Here is a 22081-nt window from a genome sequence, read left to right on the forward strand (position 1 = left end):
TTAAGCTTTAAAATTCTAAAAGGAACAAAACCATCATTTCTTCAAATAACCAAATTGAATCATGGTGAAACCCCACACCTTATTCAGTAATGCGGACAAGTACCTTGAACAATTGATTGAAATCAAAAGAAATATAAGCAGTCAATAACCAAAAATTGATGAATGTTATTGGTTTATTTTGTCAATCAATGCATCATTTTTTTGTAAACTGTGAATAGATAGTATAATTCAACAGCGCTGTGCTCTAGGTTAGGTTGTGACACTTTGTCCCGTACCTTCACTTCTAGATTCAGAAAAACCTGAAGGATAGGCAGCCCTCTGACACCATGGAGCACACCACAGGCAGGCTACCTTTGAAAAAGTTGTTTTAAAGCAATGTAACAGGATTAATCGCTGGCACACCTATTTATTGTTTCTTAATAATGATGTATTCGCCATGTGAGCACTCCCTGACAAATTTTGGTGGCCAGTCTTTTTCAGCTAGAAGAATGTCATAACCCTTAGAGAGCTTCTCCCAAAAGAGTGCTCTTATTTTCCTAGTTATGTCCCCCTCCATCCGGAGCGTTGCTTCATATAACTTATGGCGTACACTAATCCTGGTATCTGCAGTTTCAACTTGGATGTACTCATTCAACCCCACTGTCTCAAGATGATCCTTCAAGATCTTGCGAGTTATGGTGACTTCTGCTGCGCTGTCCAGCATTGTCTGGGCTCACTCCCCGTTCTTGAATTGTGTCCTAAAGATCCTCTGCATGTCTGATTTTTAGCCCTGCTACCTTCTTTTTGGTGGATTGAGTTTTTTTATTTTTTGGAACGTGTTAATCGTCTTTGGACTTCACGTTTTCTTCCTTTTGCTCTGACCGTCCTCTTCTTTTGGATTTCTGTGAGGAAGTCTAAAAGGTACGAGAGGAACGTGTATCAGTATCTTGGTATCTATCAGGTTTTTTCAAATTATCCCTGTTCCTGAGGTTATACCTCTTTTCAGAGGGCTCCTTTTGACGAGACCTTCCTCGGGATTGAGAACACTTCTCTTTAGAAGTTTGTTTAGTATTCTCACACTTCTTTTTAGGAGTAGTGAGAGTGTTTTTAATAAAGACCTTTTCAGGACTTTCTGTTAGTTGCAGTTTGACTGGTTTCCCACCCAAACTATCTCTACCTAGTTTTTCATAGGACTTTTCAATTATTCTGGCCAGTTCATATGGTTGCTCAGTTACATCTATCGCCACGGATGCTCCTTCACCTTTAATATTAGCTAATATTATAGCTGAGACCTGTTTGAAATATTTCAGTAGTTTCATACCCAGATTTAAAGCAGGCTCTGCCCCGTATTCATTTTGAATCGGTTTCAGGACATCAGGTATTACCGCCATTGACGACACACAATGTGTTTTCGTGTAGATTGCAGCAAAGACTGTACCCCAAGTGTCACAGTCCTCTAGATGTGGTGCGATCCCCATTGGTAAACAGATTGTTAGAATCCTGTGTTTCTCATGAGGGGTAGTATCAGGAAATACTGCCTCGATTTGAATAATTTTTTGAGCTATCCAGAATGGAATTTGTTCCCTTTTTGCGGGCAATTTACCAATGACTGATTGTATAGTCTGTGGTGTAATTTTATTTGTGTTCCCCTGGTAGGGCGTTTGTTGTGGAATCCTTACAGGAGGTTGGACTGTTAGTGTCCGCATGACATATTGAACCGATTGTCTATGTATTTTGATTAGTTGTTTAAGTTGAACTAATAGTTCCGCGTCTGACATTTCTTCAATGTCAGGGTGCGGTGTATAGCTGGCTAGTACCGGCCATGTTGCTCCTGGTCTACCTAGTGGATTGAGCCTGGTAATGTGATGATTTTGATGTTGTAGGGCGCCTTTAAACCAGAGCGCATGCTCTTGGTATGTTAGTGGAATTTCAACATCCTTGAAAGTAGTGTATTCCGTTGGATGTTCCTCTTCTTTGTAGAAGTGAAACACATGTGTTACTGGATTTGCTTCAGGGAAGATAATCCATGAATAGAATACCTCTGTTTGCCGATATTCATGTGTCTCTATGACAAAAATTACCCTACCACCTCTCGATGATAGGCCATTTGTTATAAGCTTTATAGTGATGGTTTTCCTTAAATTTTCCGAGATGATTATAGCATCCGGGTCATTTTGTTGGAACCTGCTTCGGCTGCAGTTCCTGCAGCTCCACCGTTCTCTTTGTCACTCATTTTGTTTATTGAAAATTTGCAAGGCAAGTTTCAAGGAAACAAAGATAAGGTGCACAATATTTTGGAACACTGTATCCTTCAACGTTGAACAAACCAAAAACTAATACATAGGATTTTCGTCCTACTCAGTTATGGTGGATGTTTTATCCTTTTACCCACTCCAGACGTCTATTGGAGTATTTTACGGGAAAAAGGGGTCTCTGTGAAAAGCACGACTGAGTTACTCTAGTATCTAGCGTTAAATTAGTGCCTTACCAAACATTGGGCGCCATATAGTGTAGTTCCTATAATCCCAATAGGCTCTGCGCATTGGAATAATATATCCTATAGATTTGACGTGGGACTTAAGTCTACTAGGTCTCTATCGAATATATTAGACTTAATTGTGAGTGCCAGCTAGCTCAGAGGTCACTAGAAACTTTCTCGAATAAACAAGAAGGGATTAGTTTCTGACAACCGCATACACATGACAACTTTGTTTCCCCAAGAATAAACGTATCTTCAGAGTTGTGGAAACAATAGATAGATATTTTACTCAGTCAATCGTGCATGCTTCGTTTAATCAGAGGTGCAGCGAAATAGATAGATGAGCGTTTTCAATAAAAAGGATTTATTGAAGAGTCTTCTTTCTCATACAAGTAAATTGAACTGCTACAATCGTAATACTGGTTGCAAAGTATAATGCGTACAGTAAGAAGAGTATTCTAAAATAATACTGTAAAAGCATTGTATGGTTTCTAAGCCATATAAAAATAAATACATAAATAACAAAGGCTAAAAGTACTCAACTGGTGCTTCTAAAATACGCATACCACGATGTACCTAACCTAAGTCAAGTACGAGGGAAGAAGTAAGTGTGGTGTAGCATAGGTTTAGTTTCTTTGCCAAGCATCTATCCAAGATTTCTCTTTAGGGTCTAATCAGCTCTATACCTTAGTTTTAGAATGAAGGAGGTCTGGTATCTCTGTCTCGGGACTCGATATCCCAACACCCCATGAGGGGAGCTTGGAAACACTGGAGCTGGATTCTCAGTGAGAGAAAGGACAGCTTCTCGATCAGTGCATCAGCTGGAGGGTCGGGTTTCTTCGGTTCTTGCTGTAGCGAGCTGCGACGGGCAAGTAGATAGTCGAGCTGCTCCGAACCACTGTGTGTTTGCTAGGGCAAGTGTAGGCATATTTATACCTGGAAGGTGCCTAGGTTGACGTAAAGTCGGACATAATAACGTCATCAAAGAACCCCAAGGGAATGGTATTGATGGAGCAGGTTAATGAACAATATTTTGTTCAGCCTTGTGAAGTCAGACTTCCATAATGTTTAATAAAACTAATATGTTTGCTTCATGTTATTAAACCAACCTAGAATAAAATTGCATTCACAAACATGTGGGTTTAACATTATGTGCTCTATGTTGCAGCAAGTACGTTTTAAAAATAATTAACTAACCTTGTTTTGTTTGTCTATTGTCTTGTCAATATTAATTGCGGCTGTTCAATTAATGGCATGTGCCTATTTTATATATGCTTTTGTCTATGTTATGTCTTTTTATTTTATACAGGTATGTGGAGAATCCTGCTGGACTAAATGAAGAATGGTAGATACAAACGCTGCTTTATTTGTTTGCTTCTGCTAGGTAATATAGACTAATGGGTTAATTAATTAGCATAGGTGGGTGGGTAACAGAACAAATGTCAATTCCTTAATTAATTTATGTTTTATGTTTGTTTATATAATAGTTTTACAAATGAAGCTTAGAGTTGGCTGCAGAGAAAAATAATGCTTTAAAAAGTGACGCAAGAAGAAGTGGCACAGAAAACTGATGCTTTCTGAAAAGAGGCCTGTTGATAAAAAGCCACATGAGAACATTTATTTTGAAGATGATGAAAAGCCTATGAACTTTTATTTTGAAAAGAACTGCCAAAAGTGACTCTGTGGAGAGGTTTGCTAATGTGCCACGGGAAGCTCAAGGCTGAAAGGAAGAGACGTGACAAATTTTGTATTGCTTGAACATCTTTGCTACAAAATGTAACAGCTTAAGGAAGTGACGCCAAGATTTTGTGCATGAACAATGAGCTAGTGAATAAGCCCGGACATGAAGTAGAAGATGTCACAATTTACTGTGGCATGAGGTGGCTCAGCCAATGGAGAGCTAGAATTCAACTGTTGGTATGTGAAAATAGTTAGATTAGCTTTAGTTTTAGGGTATAAGAATGGGCTCAAAGAACAGACATTTGGCTTGCGCTTTTGATTCCAGAGGGACGTGTTATGCTGATGGACTACGTACGTAAGGAAAGCAGCTTTTATTAAAGACTTTATTTTCAGGCGATGAGGGTAGAGACAGAGAGATAGTTAGGGTTTGGAAATGCTTATTTTTACTTATTTCTGCTAATGAATAATATTTCTTGAATTAAGCTCTTTTATTAATGCTGAATAAATCTCTCTTTATGACATTTTCTAATGCTTGTTTAATACAATTCCAAAACCTAAGTTTTTCTAAATATGTTTAAATAAACTTACTAAATGACAAGCTGGTCTTGTTTATTGTAGATAGTTTAAACAACATATATAGATCTTATCGCCTCATGATTCAGTCGCTCTGTTGTTGATATGGGCCTAGTATTGTATGGTAAGTTTGGTGTTAGTAGGTAGAGTCATTTATGCAAAATTTTGGTAAGAGCGCTGGATCAATTTCCTGGGAGCATTCAGACGGTTTATATGTTGTTTTTAACATACATGTTACATGCATGATACATATATGTTGGTATATTCATAGGATCAATGTTTAACATATGTTGAGTTATTGATTTTGTCAGATTGTTTAACTTAGTTGTTAAGGTTTTTTCCAGCAGTGTGAAAAATTCCCAGATTAGCCATGGCGAGATTAGTGTGACGCTGTTATTAGGTTACACAGGTTCATTTGTTCTGCTTCAAAAGGTGATATCGCCGCATATCATCGTGTTGTGGACGTACAACACAAGTTTAGGGTTCTAGGTGTGTTGAATAAATTGTATATATGATAGTGAGGATTGTCTATGAAATTGAAACCTTGAGTATAGGGACTGAGAGCCTGTTTTAAAACTCTCTGTGAAAAGAGTAATAGGATATATCCAAACTTGTGTGAAGGGTAAGGGTTGTTTATCTTCTAAGGTTAGAGTCCTAAGGAGGAAAATAAGTGTGCATGAGTAGGGATTTCCTTTGTATGAATGTGGTAGAAAATATTCTGAAGAAGTAGCGTCGTCTATTTCAAATGAATGAGTGAAAATCTGTGTGTCTGTGAAACTACTGTCCTTTTTAAGGAAGCAGGCAAATGGTTTTGTTTTGTGTAATCACTAATTGTGTAAAAAAGTAATTATAAAGTGCTTTCGAGCCTTTGAGGAAAGTCTGCGCTATTTAAATACATTTAAAGTATTGCGCTCTAATAAAATTCCATTTAAAAGTGTCACGATCGAAATTGTGAAGGAGGGGCCGATTTTAGGAGTGAGAGCACAAGGAGGGAGAGCTTGGAGCTGCAGCGGCTGTGTACGTCAGAGCCGCCGCGCTCTGATTGGCTGAAGCGTCCGGCGTGTCATAGTAAAGCCGCGCTCTGATAGGTTGAGGTGTCTTAAGTGTCACAGTAAAGCCGCGCTGTGATTCGTTAAAATTGTTTCAGGGTTTCAGAGTGGTCACGCAATAATTAGTCGATGTGAATTACCACTGTCTACATTTAAAAGTATCACTGTTCGGTTTTATTCACGGTTGTGCACTGTGTTGTGGGTTTATTTTATATAGAAGGAGCTGTTTAGAAGTGAGAGCGTGAGAAGAAAGCTAGAAGCTGCAGCGTCTATGTGTATCATGGCTGCGGTTCTGTGATTGGTTAAAGCGTTCCCAACAGCGCTGTGATTAGTTGAAAACGTTTCATTGGTTTAGAATGGTCGCGCAATAATTGGCTGATGCGCGTTACTACGGTCTACCAAGTTGTTTACAAAGAATAAATGTCCCCGCTTTGATTTTCTTTCTAGCTAGCTATAGCTGCGAGTATCACAGCTGATGCGGTAACGGCCGGCGAGCGTTGTATGCTATATTGTGAGCTCAACACATTTTGTAAGGGAGGGGCTGTTTGTGGAGTAGAAGCGCTAGGAGAGAACTGGAAACCGCAGCGGCTACATGCGCCATAGCCGCCGCGCTGTGATAGGCTGAAGCGTCTTAGACACCGCATTTTGATTGGCTGAGGCATTTATTGCACTGCCATTAGTTGATGCGAAGTCCTTTGATTTAGCTAAGTATGTGATAGCCGACGAACATTGTGAGCTCTGTTTAAATTGATGGCATGTTATTATACGCCAATATATTTCTCACATTAAGTGTTGTGAACTCGTGTGGTGGAAAAAGAGTTGTTTTGAAGCGTGAGAGGAGAAAAAGAGATTCCACGACAGTATCATTGGCCAAAGCGTCGTAACTGTTGTGTTGTGATTGATTGTAGCGTCGTAGCTGCTGCGCTGAGATTAGCTAGAGTATCACAGCAGTTGTGCTGTGATTGGTCAAGGCATTTGTTGCACTGAAATTAGCTGATGCCCATTGTCTACCACTGTCGAGATTGTTTTGGCTTTAATTTTCTTAGCGCTAATGCCCAAAGCTTTGTTTGTATTATAACAGATCACATAATTATACATATTGTACTTTAGGAAGGTGGGACTTACTGTAAAGTAGTGAATATCACAGCAGTAATCCTGGTTAGGACAACAGCAGCAGAGGTGATTAGAGCAAGGACAGCAACAATATCAGCTATTACAATATTGAGTAACAGTAAAACAATTAGCAGTTGCCATTAAAGCTGCAAATATAGCTATAGTAGTAACAACAGTCAAAGTACCAACGAGCACTGTACACTAGAAAGGCCACCAAAGAAGGAACAATAGTAACAACATCAGTAGCATTGTATCACTAATGAAATTGGAGATTTGTGATTATTAAGCCAAATTAAGTTCAAAGAAAAATGGTTTAAAGCGGATTGACAGAAGGGAAATTGGAGAATTTGTGCAGTGTAATTTAATAAATAAACATTACTGAGTCCTCCTCTCAGTTGATATGTGATTATAGTGTCCCACAAAGCTGTATATGATTTATTGATAATAGCATAGCAGTAATCCAGTACTAAGATAGACGAAGTGCAATAGAAAGGTTGCTTGTGTTCAAGGTGGTCGCGCGCAGAATTGTAATGTAATTAAAATATAGACAGTCCTTGTTCCGTTTTCAGATGGTTCTGTCCCTATTTTTGATTTATTAGTTGGATAAATTCCATTGGTGCTTTCAATTGGTTTAAATTTTACTACCCAAATTAAAGTGAGAAAATAGGAAAAAGAGAAAATAGAATCTGATAATCATTTGGCCTTGTGGACTAATTAGTGAATTTTGTGTGTTAATAAATAAAGTAAACAATTGTATTTGTTGTAGTCAATATTAATAAGGTAAGTATTTATAAAACATGGATAATTATTATCTAAAGAAAGAAAAAATGTTTTCTTGGTATCAGAAAATGAAAAAAGTTGTTGTTACATGTGAAAGCAAATTAATGAATACATCACCTCTCCCAAAGGAAATACATTTTAATGAAAATTCGGTTTGTAAATTTATAAATAAAAATTATAAAGATGAGAGAGTAGAATTTATTAATCAGTTTAGAAATGATGTTATAAATACAGATCAGGACAGAAATGTAAGCAAAACCTCAGGAAAGATTAATGTAACGCCAAGAGTCCCAGTTCAGATCAATAGAGTCCCCGCCCAGACCTCTTCTCAACGTGTCGCAACAGAAAAGTATGATGAAATACCTAGTACTTCTGGAATTAATATTCCTGATCATGTGAATTCATCAAATGATTTAAAACAGTTAACGAGATACATGGAAGCAGTGACAGTCCCTGTGCTTGGAAAAGATGAAATTAGTTCCACAGTTTTAACAGTCCCATTAAATTTTGAAATTCAAAATTTTACTGAAAAAATGTATTATAGTGTATCTGAAAGTCAGGCAGTAATGATTCCAAACGAGTTAGAGGGAGTAATGACTACTGCTTCAACTAGTGAGAACTCCGATATTGACTTAATTGATTTGACACAGCCTGATGAGTCAAAATTTAAATTTGATTTAGAAGAATTAATAAATGGTACAATGAGTACAGATAGATTAAAAACATATCAGGATGATGAACTGTTTTTTCTCTGCAAAGACATTTCTTGGAAAACAAAAAATAAATATGATACTGTTGAAGAAATGGCTTTTGATTTTGAAATTGATTTGAGTAAAGAAAATCTGTTTCATAAAAATTACAGAATGAATTTTACTGAAAGGAACATTGAAAACTTGAACAAATCAGGTAGAATTGCCCATATAAAAGAATTAATATGGACTTTGAGAAAATGGGGTAATCTGAATAAATGGAAAACAAAATGGTCAAAGAAAAGGGAGAATGAGAAAAATGAGCTGAATCAACAGCTACAAATACAGCGACAGGTGGTGATTCAACAGAATGAGATACCTCCACCGCCATTGCCAAATTATGATAATAAGCAGACAGACAATACAGATACAGGATTAAATAAGGAACAGGAAAACAGACCACAAAGAATAAATGTACTCCCAGTATCTTGGAATGAATCTGGTGGTCTCTTAAGTGAAAACATCCAAGTAATAGATGCAATTGATCCACAGATTAAAACAAACTTGACAAATGATCATGAATGTCAGGATGCATCAGAATTTTACAAAAAGCCCGACAAGACATTTAGGATGTTCCTTTACTAGAATCTGACTATGTGTTATTTGTGAAGGGATTATGTTTAAAAACAGATGATGATATATTGAGTGCAGCTTACTCAGTATGTACAATTACAGAAGTGGTTGAAGGATCTTGTCTCAAAGGAGTTCGTTCAGCTCAAGTAGCGGAATTAATTGCTTTGATTCATGCATGTGAGATGAGTGAAAAACTAAAAATTACTATAATAACTGATAGTAAATTTGGATATAACATAATGCATGATTATGATCAACTATGGTCACAAAAAGATTTTTTAAACTCTATAGAATCACCTATAAGAAATGCTATTTTGATTAAAAGGTTAATAAATGGAATTGAGCTTCTTGACCAATTAGCGGTGGTAAAATGTGTTGTAAATGAAGAAAAAATTGATTATATCTCAAAAGGCAATGCGTACGCAGGTATCAGTGCTAAGTTATGTGCTCAAGAGAGGATTGCAATGAATCGGAAAAAATTCAATGAACATGTTTCAAGTATTCTCATATTATTCTTTGTAATTCAGACATGGAAAGAATTAAAACAATTACAAGACGAGGCAGATGATGAGGAGGAAATTGGATGGCTGAGACAGGGCTGTGAACAAAGAGAAGGAGATAAGATTTGGGTTCACAAAGATGACAGATTGGTCATGCCAAACAGTATCATTTCAGATATGGCTCGAATGTATCATGGGGAGGGTCATGTAGATCGAGATGACATAATGAAAATGTTCAGAAAGACATGGTACAATCTGAAGTTCAGAGTAGTTGTGGAGTCACTCTGTCAAAGATGTCTGACATGCCAGGAAAACAAACCAGATCAAAAGAGAATTGAGAGTTTGGAAATCATAGGCCGGGAGGGTGGTCCATTTACAAGAATTCAAATAGATTTCATTGAAATGCCCCAACAAAACAAATTGAAATATGTCCTGGTTATCATTTGTTTATTTTCAAATTGGATAGAAGCTTTTCCAACAAGAAAGAATGACAAAATTACTGTGGCAAAGTTGCTTTTGCGTGAATTGATTCCGCGTTTTGGCTTCCGGTAACTATAGAAAGTAATAATGGATCAAGAATTGAAAATGAATTAATGCAGATAATTTGTGAAGCATTTGGTTTTGAACAAAAACAGTATTGTGCATACAGACCAGAAGCATCAGAAGTTGTTGAACAAATAAATAACAGTATCAAGGATAGACTTACAAAATTGTGTGAAACAACAGGTATGAAGTGGACAGAAGCCTTGCCACTTGTGTTGAGTACTGTAAGAAACATACCTGACAAGACAGGTTTAAACCCTCAAGAAAAATTAATGGGAAAGATCATGAGACAAGATTTTGTTCCAGCAAACAAGTTACTAAGTATAAATGACAGTGTTACCTTAGACTTTTGCAAAAACTTATCTGATGTGGTAATTACTGCATTCAATCAAGTGGGAACTGAAGTGATTATAAAGGAGAGAGAACAAGGACATGATTTGATCCCAGGTGATTGGGTCAAAACTAACGTGTACAGAAGAAGAAATTGTCTGGTACCAAAATGGCAGAAAGCAAGACAAGTTATTCTTGTTACAACAGATGCAGTGAAATGCAAAGGATTGAAGAGGTGGATACACGCAAGCAACACTATTCGTGTACCACCTCCTGATAATCCTGATGAGGATGGTGATACTACTGTTGATTCAGACTCTGAAGAAGAACATGAAAGAAATCAAGATCCTGAAGATCGACAGGAAGGTCGACATCTGGAGAGTTTAAATAGAAAACAAGCCTTGAATGAAGAAGACTTGGAAATTATGACAGTAGAGTCAGAAATTGATGAAGATCTGCCAGAAAAGGAAGCAGAAAGATGAGTTTGAGTCAGAAGAAAAAGAAGATTCTGAAGATGAGAATACTAAAATTTTGCTAGATCAAATAGCAGAAGATAAAGAAGAATATGGTCAAGAGATTCAAGAAATTAAAGAACAAGATAAAGAATTTGATCAAGAGATTCAAGAATTTCAAGAACAAATTCAGGAGGGTATCGAAAAGCAGATTGAAGACTCTGAAAGTAGGAACAAGAGTTCTGAAACTGGGGAGTTGAAGGTAATTGAAGAAGAAGAAGAAGACGAATTACCAAGTACCAGCTATAAGGATGATGTTCCAAACAGAGAAGTAAAACTGCTGATTAGAGAAGATCCTGAATCAAAGAAGAAAACTGAAATAAGGAAATTATTGAGTAGAAAAAGGAAATTGGCTGGAGACACAGAATATGAAACCAGTGACAATGATGATTATGTAAATAAGCCGAAAAAGAGAACTTGGAAAACGGAAAGTAATCTGACAGAACACAAGAAAAAATTAAATAATAAAAGAAATGAGAATATCGTATTCAGATTAGTAAATAGCAAAGTTAACCGAACAATAGGAGTTAAAAGTCTACAATGCAAGTTGGTGAATAAAAATGAAAACCAAGTACATGAGATCTCAAGTCAAAGTAAAGAAGAGCTAAATGAAAAGTTTCAAATAAAAGGAAGAATTGAAGTATTAAATAGAAGAAAACAAATGAGAGTGGTCAAGACAAATGAGAAAATTAAGTCATCAAGGAAGTCCTTTATAATATTTCCATCTGTAATTGAAAGATTAATTGACTAGGTCGAAGAAATTTTGTTAGTTGACTAGGTCGAAGAAACTATGTTTTAGTTGGGAAAGAAACTCTGTTGTATGACTTAGGTCGAAGAAAACATGTTTTAGATATAAAAAATTTTTTAAAAAGGAGGGGTATATACTAATTTTTCAACATACTTTTTTGTTTAGTTTTTTTTTGATGGGACAATTCTCAGATTAATATTTGTTTTTGTTGGTGCAAGTCAAAATGTAGATACCTAAAAATTCATTGGGGATTGGGGATATAAAGGTGGAAAAGATCCAACTTAGCTGAATAAGGAATGAGAAAAGGAAATAGAATTAGAAGAATTTTATAGAACTCAATATGAGAATTGCAGAAATATAGATGAAATTAGGGTTTAAATACTAATCCTGAGTAAGCCTGAAACAAGTTCAATATAACAATTTTGTGAAATTTTTGGGTGGTGTTTGGTGATTTTAAAATCACCAGATGAGGGAGTTGATGGAGCAGGTTAATGAACAATATTTTGTTCAGCCTTGTGAAGTCAGACTTCCATAATGTTTAATAAAACTAATATGTCTGCTTCATGTTATTAAACCAACCTAGAATAAAATTGCATTCACAAACATGTGGGTTTAACATTATGTGCTCTATGTTGCAGCAAGTACGTTTTAAAAATAATTAACTAACCTTGTTTTGTTTGTCTATTGTCTTGTCAATATTAATTGCGGCTGTTCAATTATTGGCATGTGCCTATTTTATATATGCTTTTGTCTATTTTGTGTCTTTTTATTTTATACAGGTATGTGGAGAATCCTGCTGGGCTAAATGAAGAATGGTAGATACAAACGCTGCTTTATTTGTTTGCTTCTGCTAGGTAATATAGACTAATGGGTTAATTAATTAGCAAAGGTGGGTGGGTAACAGAACAAATGTCAATTCCTTAATTAATTTATGTTTTATGTTTGTTTATATAATAGTTTTACAAATGAAGCTTAGAGTTGGCTGCAGAGAAAAATAATGCTTTAAAAAGTGACGCAAGAAGAAGTGGCACAGAAAACTGACGCTTTCTGAAAAGAGGCCTGTTGATAAAAAGCCACATGAGAAAATTTATTTTGAAGATGATGAAAAGCCTATGAACTTTTATTTTGAAAAGTTTTGAAAAGAACTGCCAAAAGTGACTCTATGGAGAGGTTTGCTAATGTGCCACGGGAAGCTCAGAACGGACAAGCTCAAGGCTGAAAGGAAGAGACGTGACAAATTTTGTATTGCTTGAACATCTTTGCTACAAAATGTAACAGCTTAAGGAAGTGTCGCCAAGATTTTGTGCATGAACAATGAGCTAGTGAATAAGCCCGGACATGAAGTAGAAGATGTCACAATTTACTGTGGCATGAGGTGGCTCAGCCAATGGAGAGCTAGAATTCAACTGTTGGAATGTGAAAATAGTTAGATTAGCTTTAGTTTTAGGGTATAAGAATGGGCTCAAAGAACAGACATTTGGCTTGCGCTTTTGATTCCAGAGGGACGTGTTATGCTGATGGACAACGTACGTAAGGAAAGCAGCTTTTATTAAAGACTTTATTTTCAGGCGATGAGGGTAGAGACAGAGAGATAGTTAGGGTTTGGAAATGCTTATTTTTACTTATTTCTGCTAATGAATAATATTTCTTGAATTAAGCTCTTTTATTAATGCTGAATAAACCTCTCTTTATGACATTTTCTAATGCTTGTTTAATAAAATTCCAAAACCTAAGTTTTTCTAAATATGTTTAAATAAACTTACTAAATGACAAGCTGGTCTTGTTTATTGTAGATAGTTTAAACAACATATATAGATCTTATCGCCTCATGATTCAGTCGCTCTGTTGTTGATATGGGCCTAGTATTGTGTAGTAAGTTTGGTGTTAGTAGGTAGAGTCATTTATGCAAAATGTTGGTAAGAGCGCTGGATCAGTAGTTCTTTTAAAACTCCATGATTTCTAGGACAAATCAATATTCAAGCAAGGGGATGTCCCTGACTGCTGAAGCCGAGAAGTAGCCATGCCTGTATTTGGACTGCATGGGCTATGTCTAAATATGGGTATGATTTCTATGCATATATAAGGGATATGTGAATTGTACCTATATAAGGGCATGAATCGGGAAATTTCGCCCTGATCCAAAAACGCCATACAATAATAGGCCTTGCAGTAGTGAAAAATGAGTTTTTCACTACCAGGACATGTAATATTTAAAAGTACATGTCCAACTTTAGAAATGCACTGCACCCTGCCATCTGGGCTGTCCAGGGCCTACCCTAGGGGTGACATGTATGTGTTAAAAGGAAGGTTTGGTCCTGGCACAATGTTTATTTCCTCAGTTCAAAATTGCAGTTTAAAACTGCACACACACACAGGCTGCAATGGCACGTCTAAGACATGTTTAAAGTGCTAGTGCCCTGTTAAGTCATATGTTCCACAGTAACAGTGGTTTGACAGTTAAACATACATGGTTGTACTTGTGTGTTGCAAAATTCAATAAAGAAATTTAAACCATAAAGTGCTACTTACGTGGGTTGCACATTCAGTACTGCAGGTCCACTAGTGGCATTTAATTTACAGCTCCTGGGAACAGGTAGTGCACTTTACTAGGGACTTATAAGTACATTAAATATGCCAATTGGTTATGTGTCAATGTCACCGTCTTTTAAGGAGATAGCACAAGCACTTTAGCACTGGTTAGCAGCGGTAAAGTGCACAGAGTCCTAAGGCCAAAAACAAATTAAGAAAAAAGTGGAGGGTTAAGGCAAAATGTTTGGGGATGACCTTTCAGAGAGGGCCTGGTCTAACAGGTACCAGAATAAGAACTCAGATCCTCTAATCACAGTCAATCAGTCAGTCACACCTGTACATCTTTCAAGCATCTACCTAGGGATCTAGATACATTCTCAATCAGAGACACCAACCTAATTAGTAAGCTTTTCAGAGGTGGTATTGGGGCTACACTGAGTTATCTGTGTAGACTTGTATAGACATAGGTGTAACTTCAGGTTCTCTGGTTTCAGATAAGGGAATTGTTGAACCATTTCCTTCAGCACGTATTTAGATTTTCTTAAAAACAAAATCTAAACTTTTTCAAATTGTTGTTCACTAGTAAACTTATTTCTATAAGGTTCAAGTTGTGTTACCTCATACAGTAGTGAGAAAAATACTCTACCCATATGTGAGATTCATTTGCATGTAATTGCATCATTGAGGCAGGACAGAAGCAAGAGGCCCTAACACAATCCTAGGCTCACACCCACTAAGTGTGGCTTGAGCAGTATGATTCAATCATTCAGTAACACATGTCAGGTATTTCCTATACCCTTCCCATCAGTGTGAACCTGAAATCAACACCTAGAAATTATCCCTTTTCTTTAGAAACATTTACATTTGGTTCTAAAATCTCCAACCTCTCCCGTGTGGGTTTGTGAACCTCAAGATCCTTGGACAATACCCTCAGGTGTAACAAAACATCTCTACAAAAGTAAATATCATATGTGTGTGACTGAAACTTCTTATCTTACAAATCTTAGAATCTTCAAAATTCCCACAGGTGTCTTGAAAAATTCAAAATTCGCAGCCATTCCATATGATTTTTGGATACCAGCGCCTCAGAGTTGGAACCCACGAAGAGAAGTCACAGCAAGCCACTCAGGAATCTGAGGTTGAATATGGCACCTCAGCTCATAAGCCCAGTCGGAGAATTCTAATAAAGAACTTAAACAGTAACATTCTGCATGGATGACATAACAAAGTGAAGATCCAGTGAATGTAGTGCTACACATAATGGACCTTTGGATCACAACATTTCTAACAGAGCACACTACAGTAGCTGAGAAGAATATGAATTCAAACCATAATATTTTTTGTGTTAATGCACATTTTACACTTTTCTTTCACGTTAAGGTCAAGGGGACTCGCGCCTCTGCCATGGACAGTTTTCTCATTCATAATTTTACAGCAGATGTTGCAGTGATATTTTCAATAATGTCATCAGTGATGAATTATGTGGGGAAATTAGCAGTGCATGGTGAGGGTTATAGTTACCTTCCGGGATGAGTTATAGTTTCTTAAAATAAGTATATCTATAAATGCAGAATTTCTATGGTTCTGTTTGTGTAAAATGTGAATCTAACCATAAGGTCTCGGTAATCTTTCTTTTTTTCCCATGAATTTCTTAGTTGTTAAAAAAAAAAATCTAACGTTAATGTTCCTGTAACCTTTGTTTTTTATGTGAATTTCTATGGATTTTTAATGATATTTCCTAATTATAACTTTACTGTACCCTTTCATTTTTTTCAGTAAGTTTGTAGTTTAAAATAAAAGTAAAGTAATGTTTAATTACTATACGTTAATCCAACCACCTGTGGCCAGGCCCTGCGGCCAACACCCCATATACAACCAACCCCATGCCGTGCAAGTGGCACAAAGGATGCCAATCAGGAAGTGGAGCGCGCAGCCCATCCCCTGGGATCATCCATATTTGTGGGAGTGGGGGGTACCTGGCCCCCCTCTCCGGGCTGATTACGGCAACAGGTACCCCATCTCCCGGGGTTCGGCCATATTGTAAATGGGGAGGGGGCACACAGCCCAAGTTGGCCCTGGGAATCCTATACCCTGGGGCCCTCCATATTTTTAAATAGGGAGGACGGCACGCACCCCCTTACCAGGCCGATATTAGCCCGGGGATCCCATCTCCTGGGGCCTGGCCAACTAAGGATGGGTGCCCACCCAGGGCACATGCCATGTTCCTGTTCTGGGATGCGGGGAAATCCCCAAGGACCCGCAGCAGGCACCCCACCTCAAGTGGGAGCAGGCATTACATCTGGCTGAAGGGACCAGCTAAAAATGCTGCTCCTTGCTGACAAAAGTAATATTTAGATCTGTTTCCCTGCCCACATCACTAGTGGCCGGGAAACAGACCTTAAGTCCGCTCCCAGCTGGCAGGGGCATTTTTACAGCTCCCACCAGCTGGGAGCCTACTTTGTTTTTGCTCTTACTTGGCAGGAGCTTTGAAATAGCTCCTGCCAAGTGAGAGCAATCACTGGTTTCCCTGCCCATGGCAGTGCAGGCAGAAAAACAGCTTTGTCCTGGAGATGGGCACCGTGGGACATAGCTGTAGCCAGCCCTGGAAGATGGGGTCCCCAGAGTCATTAATGGATCCGGCATGGCTGCCCTCCTCCTTCTAACCTAGGGTCAGGACCCAGGGCCGAAATCAGTCCGGGGGGGCTGCTTGTCCCCTCTCCCAATTAGTTCACTAGTAAACATATTTCTATAAAATTCAAGGTGTGTTACCTCATACAGTAGTGAGAAAAATACTCTACCCATATGTGAGATTCATTTGCATATAATTGCATCATTGAGGCAGGACAGAAGCAAGAGACCCTGACAAAATGTTAGGCTCACACCCGCTAAGTGTGGCTTGAGCAGTATAATTCAATCATTCAGTAACACATGTCAGGTATTTCCTATCCCCTTCCCATCAGTGTGAACCTGTTATCAACACCTAGAAATTATCCCTTTTCTTTAGAAACATTTACATTTGGTTCTAAAATCTCCAACCTCTCCTGTAGATTTGTGAACCTCAAGATACTTGGACAATACCATCAGGTGTCACAAAACAGCTCTACAAAAGTAAATATCATATGTGTGTGACTGAAACTTCTTATCTTACAAATCTTAGAATCTTCAAAATTCCCACAGGTGACTTGAAAAATTCAAAAATCACAGCCATTCCATATGATTTTTGGATACCAGCGCCTCAGAGTTGGATCCCACGAAGAGAAGTCACAGCAAGCTACTCAGGAATCTGAGGTTGAATAGGGCACCTCTGCTCATAAGTTCAGTCGGAGAATTCTAATAAAGAACTTAAACAGTAACATTCTGCATAGATGACATAACAAAGTGAAGATCCAGTGAATGTAGTGCTACACATAATGGACATTTGGATCACACCATTTCTAACAGAGCACACTACAGTAGCTGAGAATAATATGGATTCAAACCATAATATTTGTTTTGTTAATGCAGATTTTTCACTTTTCTTTCACCGTTAAGGTGAAGGGGACTCGCGCCCCTGCCATGCACAGTTGTCTCATGAATGGTTTTACAGCAAATGTTGCAGTGATATTTTCAATAATGTCATCAGTGATGAATTATGTGGGGAAATTAGCAGTGTATGGTGAGGGCGCGGGTTATAGTTACCTTCTGGGATGAGTTATAGTTTCTTAAGATAAGTATATCTATAAATGCAGAATTTCTATGGTTCTGTATGTGTAAAATGTGAATCTAACCATAAGGACTTGATAATCTTTCTTTTTTTCCCATGAGTTTCTTAGTTTTTTTTATTTTTTTATTTATTTATTTTTTTAGTTTCAAAAACCTTTATTTCGTTGTCAAACAAGTTACAGGGCGCACTTCTCGCAGCACAGCAAGGCCGGACGCCGGCATTGAAACAGCACATACAATCACAATCACGGATTTGAACACAGCCTGTTTGCCGACATCCCGGAGGCCCGGCGGCGCTCAAGAATAGCATGGTGCAACAATATGCAATAAGTATGTGGCCGGCAACTCAGCGCTGTCATACCTGCAACCACTCAGTGCCCTTTGCAGTGTGTTACTAGCAGTCGTTCAGCCCAACCCCTATTGCTGCAAACCCATACCCCCCGCTCGTAAAAGAAAACAACTACTACCTACCCCAACTAACCCCCCACCCATTATTGTCAATTGTGTGTCTGCCCGCACCACTCCTCTAGTTGGATTATCCGAGTGTCTCCCCGGGCGGCTGCCGGGGGGGGGGGGGGAGGGGAGAGGAAGGAAAGGGAGATGTGTCATGCGTCCCTGGCTAGCCGCCCAGCCCCCTCCCACCCTCCAACCCGACCCCCCAGCAGGCCCAAATACTCACATTAAGTGTGCCATCAGTCCCAACCCACTCTCTCAATCCATGCTAGATCCGTGTATCTATCCTAGATCTTCCTCCCGCCTCCGGCCCGTTCCCGATCCCTGACTCCCTGTGTCCTCTGGCTCAGACGAACCCACATCCTGCTCACTGCCCTCCCCACCTCCGCCGACCTCTGCATGTGCCTTGTACAGACTCCAGAAGTTCTTGGGGCGACTCTTAGCGGGGAGCAGTTCACTATATACTTCCGATTGGGTGCAGCAGTATAACATGTCTCTGTTCCATTTCTCCTTAGTAGGTAACGGGCCCCTCATCCAGCAGGTGGCGACAACTCGTCTGGCCATAAGGAAAGCCACATCCACCATACGCCGTAATGCAACCGGAAGTGGCTTCGAATATCCAAGCAGGGCCAGCGCCGGGGAGAACTCAATCTCCGTATGCAGTAACAGGCTCATTTCCGAGAACACTTCTCCCCCAAATTTTTTGATCCCAGAGCAGTTCCACGCCATGTGCAGGAAGTCAGCAACTTGTGCATGGCAGCGTTCGCACTCCGGGGACTGTCTCAGACCGTATCTGTGTAGTCTCTCCGGCGTGTAGTAAACCCGGTTCAAATATTTGAAATGCACCAGTCTGTGCCGTCCGTTCAGTGATTTTTTTTTCGTGCTGACACAGCAATAGGTCCACATTGCATCATCTATCTGCGTCTGCAGGTCGTGCTGCCACTCTGCTCTGGCTTTGGAGGGTTGGAGTTGTTTATGACGAACTCCCAGTTTATTTAGGTTCGTTACCAACTTGCGAGAGGACACTGTCTTAATGACGTAAGTGAGTTCCGGCAATTCAGATGGCTCTGCCAGCTCCGGGCCCAAGATTTCCTGCATCGCGCTACGGAGTCTGTGATATTGAAAGCGTGTTAACAACGACGCTTCAGCCCGCACGGGGGGCAGCTGTTCCCATGTCTTCACCGTCCCATCTATGAACAAGTCTTCCAATTTCGTGATCCCAAGATCTGCTAGCGATCCTGTGACTCCTCTCTCCATCAGCAGAGGGAGCCATATTGCCCATTCGATTGGCATGAGGGGGGAGTACAGTAAATCACATCCCTGCGCCTTCGCCAGCTCATACCAGGCATGGTTCGTGGCTTTTATGGAGTCAAGCTGGCCAATCCTACGGTCCACCGGAAGGCAGACCGTGGCCGGCAATGGCGTGGGCTTCGCGAACAAGCGTTCTAGGATTACATGCGGAGTGCGAGGATGCCCGTGTATCCACGAGTGCAAGTGAGCTGCCTGTGCCACCCTGTAATATCTTTCCATATCCGGAGCACCTAGGCCCCCCATTTCATATGGCAGTGTCAGTACTCTCCATTGAATTCTAGGCTGTCCACCCCCCCAGGCAAGTCGCGTTAGAGCTTGTGTCAATTGTTTGAAGAAGGCCTTCGAGAGGACAATAGGTAAATTATTGAACAGAAACAGAAACCTAGGCAGAACTACCATTTTCACGATAGCAATCCTACCCATGAGCGACAGGGGGAGCCTGCACCATATTTCTACGTCATCAACTAACTTGGAAAACGCAGTCCCATAGTTCTCCCGGAGCAGAGTTTCGGGGTCCGTGTGAAGTCGTATTCCCAGGTATCGTACCGGGACCACTGCAGCGGATATTCCATCTCGAATGGTTCCGTGACTGGTGTTAGGGGGAACACAACTGACTTGGCCCAGTTGACCTTTGGGCCCGAGAGGGCCCCGAACCGCACAACCTCTCTGATCACTGACTTCAGGTTAGATTCCGGATCCCGAACATACAGCAGGGTATCGTCAGCATACGTGGAGACACCAATTTTGTACGTCGGGAAGTTGATACCTTCAGCCGCGTGATATTCCCTAATAGCGCAAGCCAAGGGTTCCGCAATCAAGGCGTATAAGAGCGGGGAGAGGGGGCACCCCTGCCTCGTACCTCTACTTATTCCAAAGGCGTCTGTGACATAGTCCCCTACTCGTAGTCTGGCAGTGGGTGTATGATATAAAGCTCCTAACATTTGCAGGAAGGGTTCTCCCAACCCCAATTTCCTCAGCACCCTGACCATGAACGGCCACTCGACGGAGTCGAAAGCCTTTTCCATATCCAGGAAAACTGCGATCGCTTTTTTGTCTTGTCGGACATGCTGCATCGTTCCCAACACCGTACGAATATTATAAGTCAAGTTACGGTCTGGGACGAACCCGGCCTGCTCCGGGGCCACTAGGTCTGGGACTAGGAGGGCCAAACGTGTGGCCAGAATTTTTGCATAAAGCTTGGCGTCTACGTTCAATAAGGAGAGTGGACGATAGGAACCGCACAAGTCGGGAGGTTTCCCAGGTTTCAAAATTGTGACTAAAAGCGCTTCACTCATGGTTAGGGATACACTCCCCTCCTCGCATACGTCGTCAAAGAGGGCCAACAGGTGAGGGATCAGTTTATCTAAGTATACTTTATAAAAGCCCACTGTGAGGCCATCCGCCCAAAGGGGCGCTTCCGTCACGCATCCCTCCCAAAGCGTCCCTAATTTCGTCCTCTTGTATCGGTGTCGACAAGAATTCCCTCTGTGCGTTCGTCAGGAAAGGCAATTTAATATAGCTAAGGTAGTCCTCAATCTCTTCTTCCATATGGGAAGCCTTAGACTTATAGAGGTCAGCATAGTAGTCTTTCAATTCGCCTATAATCTCAGACTCATCTGTCAGAACCTCTCCTGTAGCAGTTCGGAGTTCCTCTATTACCAACGGTTTCCTTTCCTGTCTCAGTATTCTGGCTAGGACAGAGCCAGGTCTGTCACCCTCCCCATAAGTCCGTGCCGTGGTGTATTTGCCCATGTGGTGCACCTCCCTATCTGCCTCTTCATTATATTCAGCTAGTAGTGTTTTGAGCTGTTCTGCAACGGTAGTGTCCGGATCAGTGCGCTGTCTATTCTCGGCATCCTGCAATAGCGAATCAAGGTGTTTCAATCGCTGTCGAATGGCCTTAAGCACACTGGAGTGTTTAGCCATAGCCATCCCTCTAATGTAAGCCTTGAATGTGTCCCACAGCGTTTGGAAACTATCAACTGACCCCAGGTTAGTCTCAAAAAAGGTGTCTATGTCATTCGCCAGCTCCCCTCTAAATACTTCATCCAGCAACGAGTAGGGAGGGAATCGCCACGTGAATGGGGGAATCCGCTTTGTAGGGGTCTCTAGGGTCAAAAGCAGCAGAGAATGGTCCGACAGAGTCCTTGGGAGCACCGTACATCCCCGGGCCCAAGGGAGAAGTGTTTGGGATGCCAGGAAGTAATCAATTCTCGTGTGGATGTCGTGAAAGGCTGAGTAGTGTGTAAAACCCCCCTGCATGGGATGTTTGTAGCGCCACACATCCACAATGTCGAGTTTGAGAAGTTCTACCTGCATCAGTAGTGCCGCGGGGGAAGGTGGACGGGATGGCCCTCTGGATCTATCCCTGGTAGGGTCAAAGACAAAATTGAAATCCCCACCCCAAAGCATATTAGAGGAAGCATAAGATCTGCAGAGCCTGGCCAGTGTCGCATAGAACTCTGGATTATCAAAGTT

The sequence above is a fragment of the Lissotriton helveticus genome, chromosome 12 (assembly GCF_964261635.1).
Source record: "Lissotriton helveticus chromosome 12, aLisHel1.1, whole genome shotgun sequence".
Classification (NCBI taxonomy): domain Eukaryota; kingdom Metazoa; phylum Chordata; class Amphibia; order Caudata; family Salamandridae; genus Lissotriton; species Lissotriton helveticus.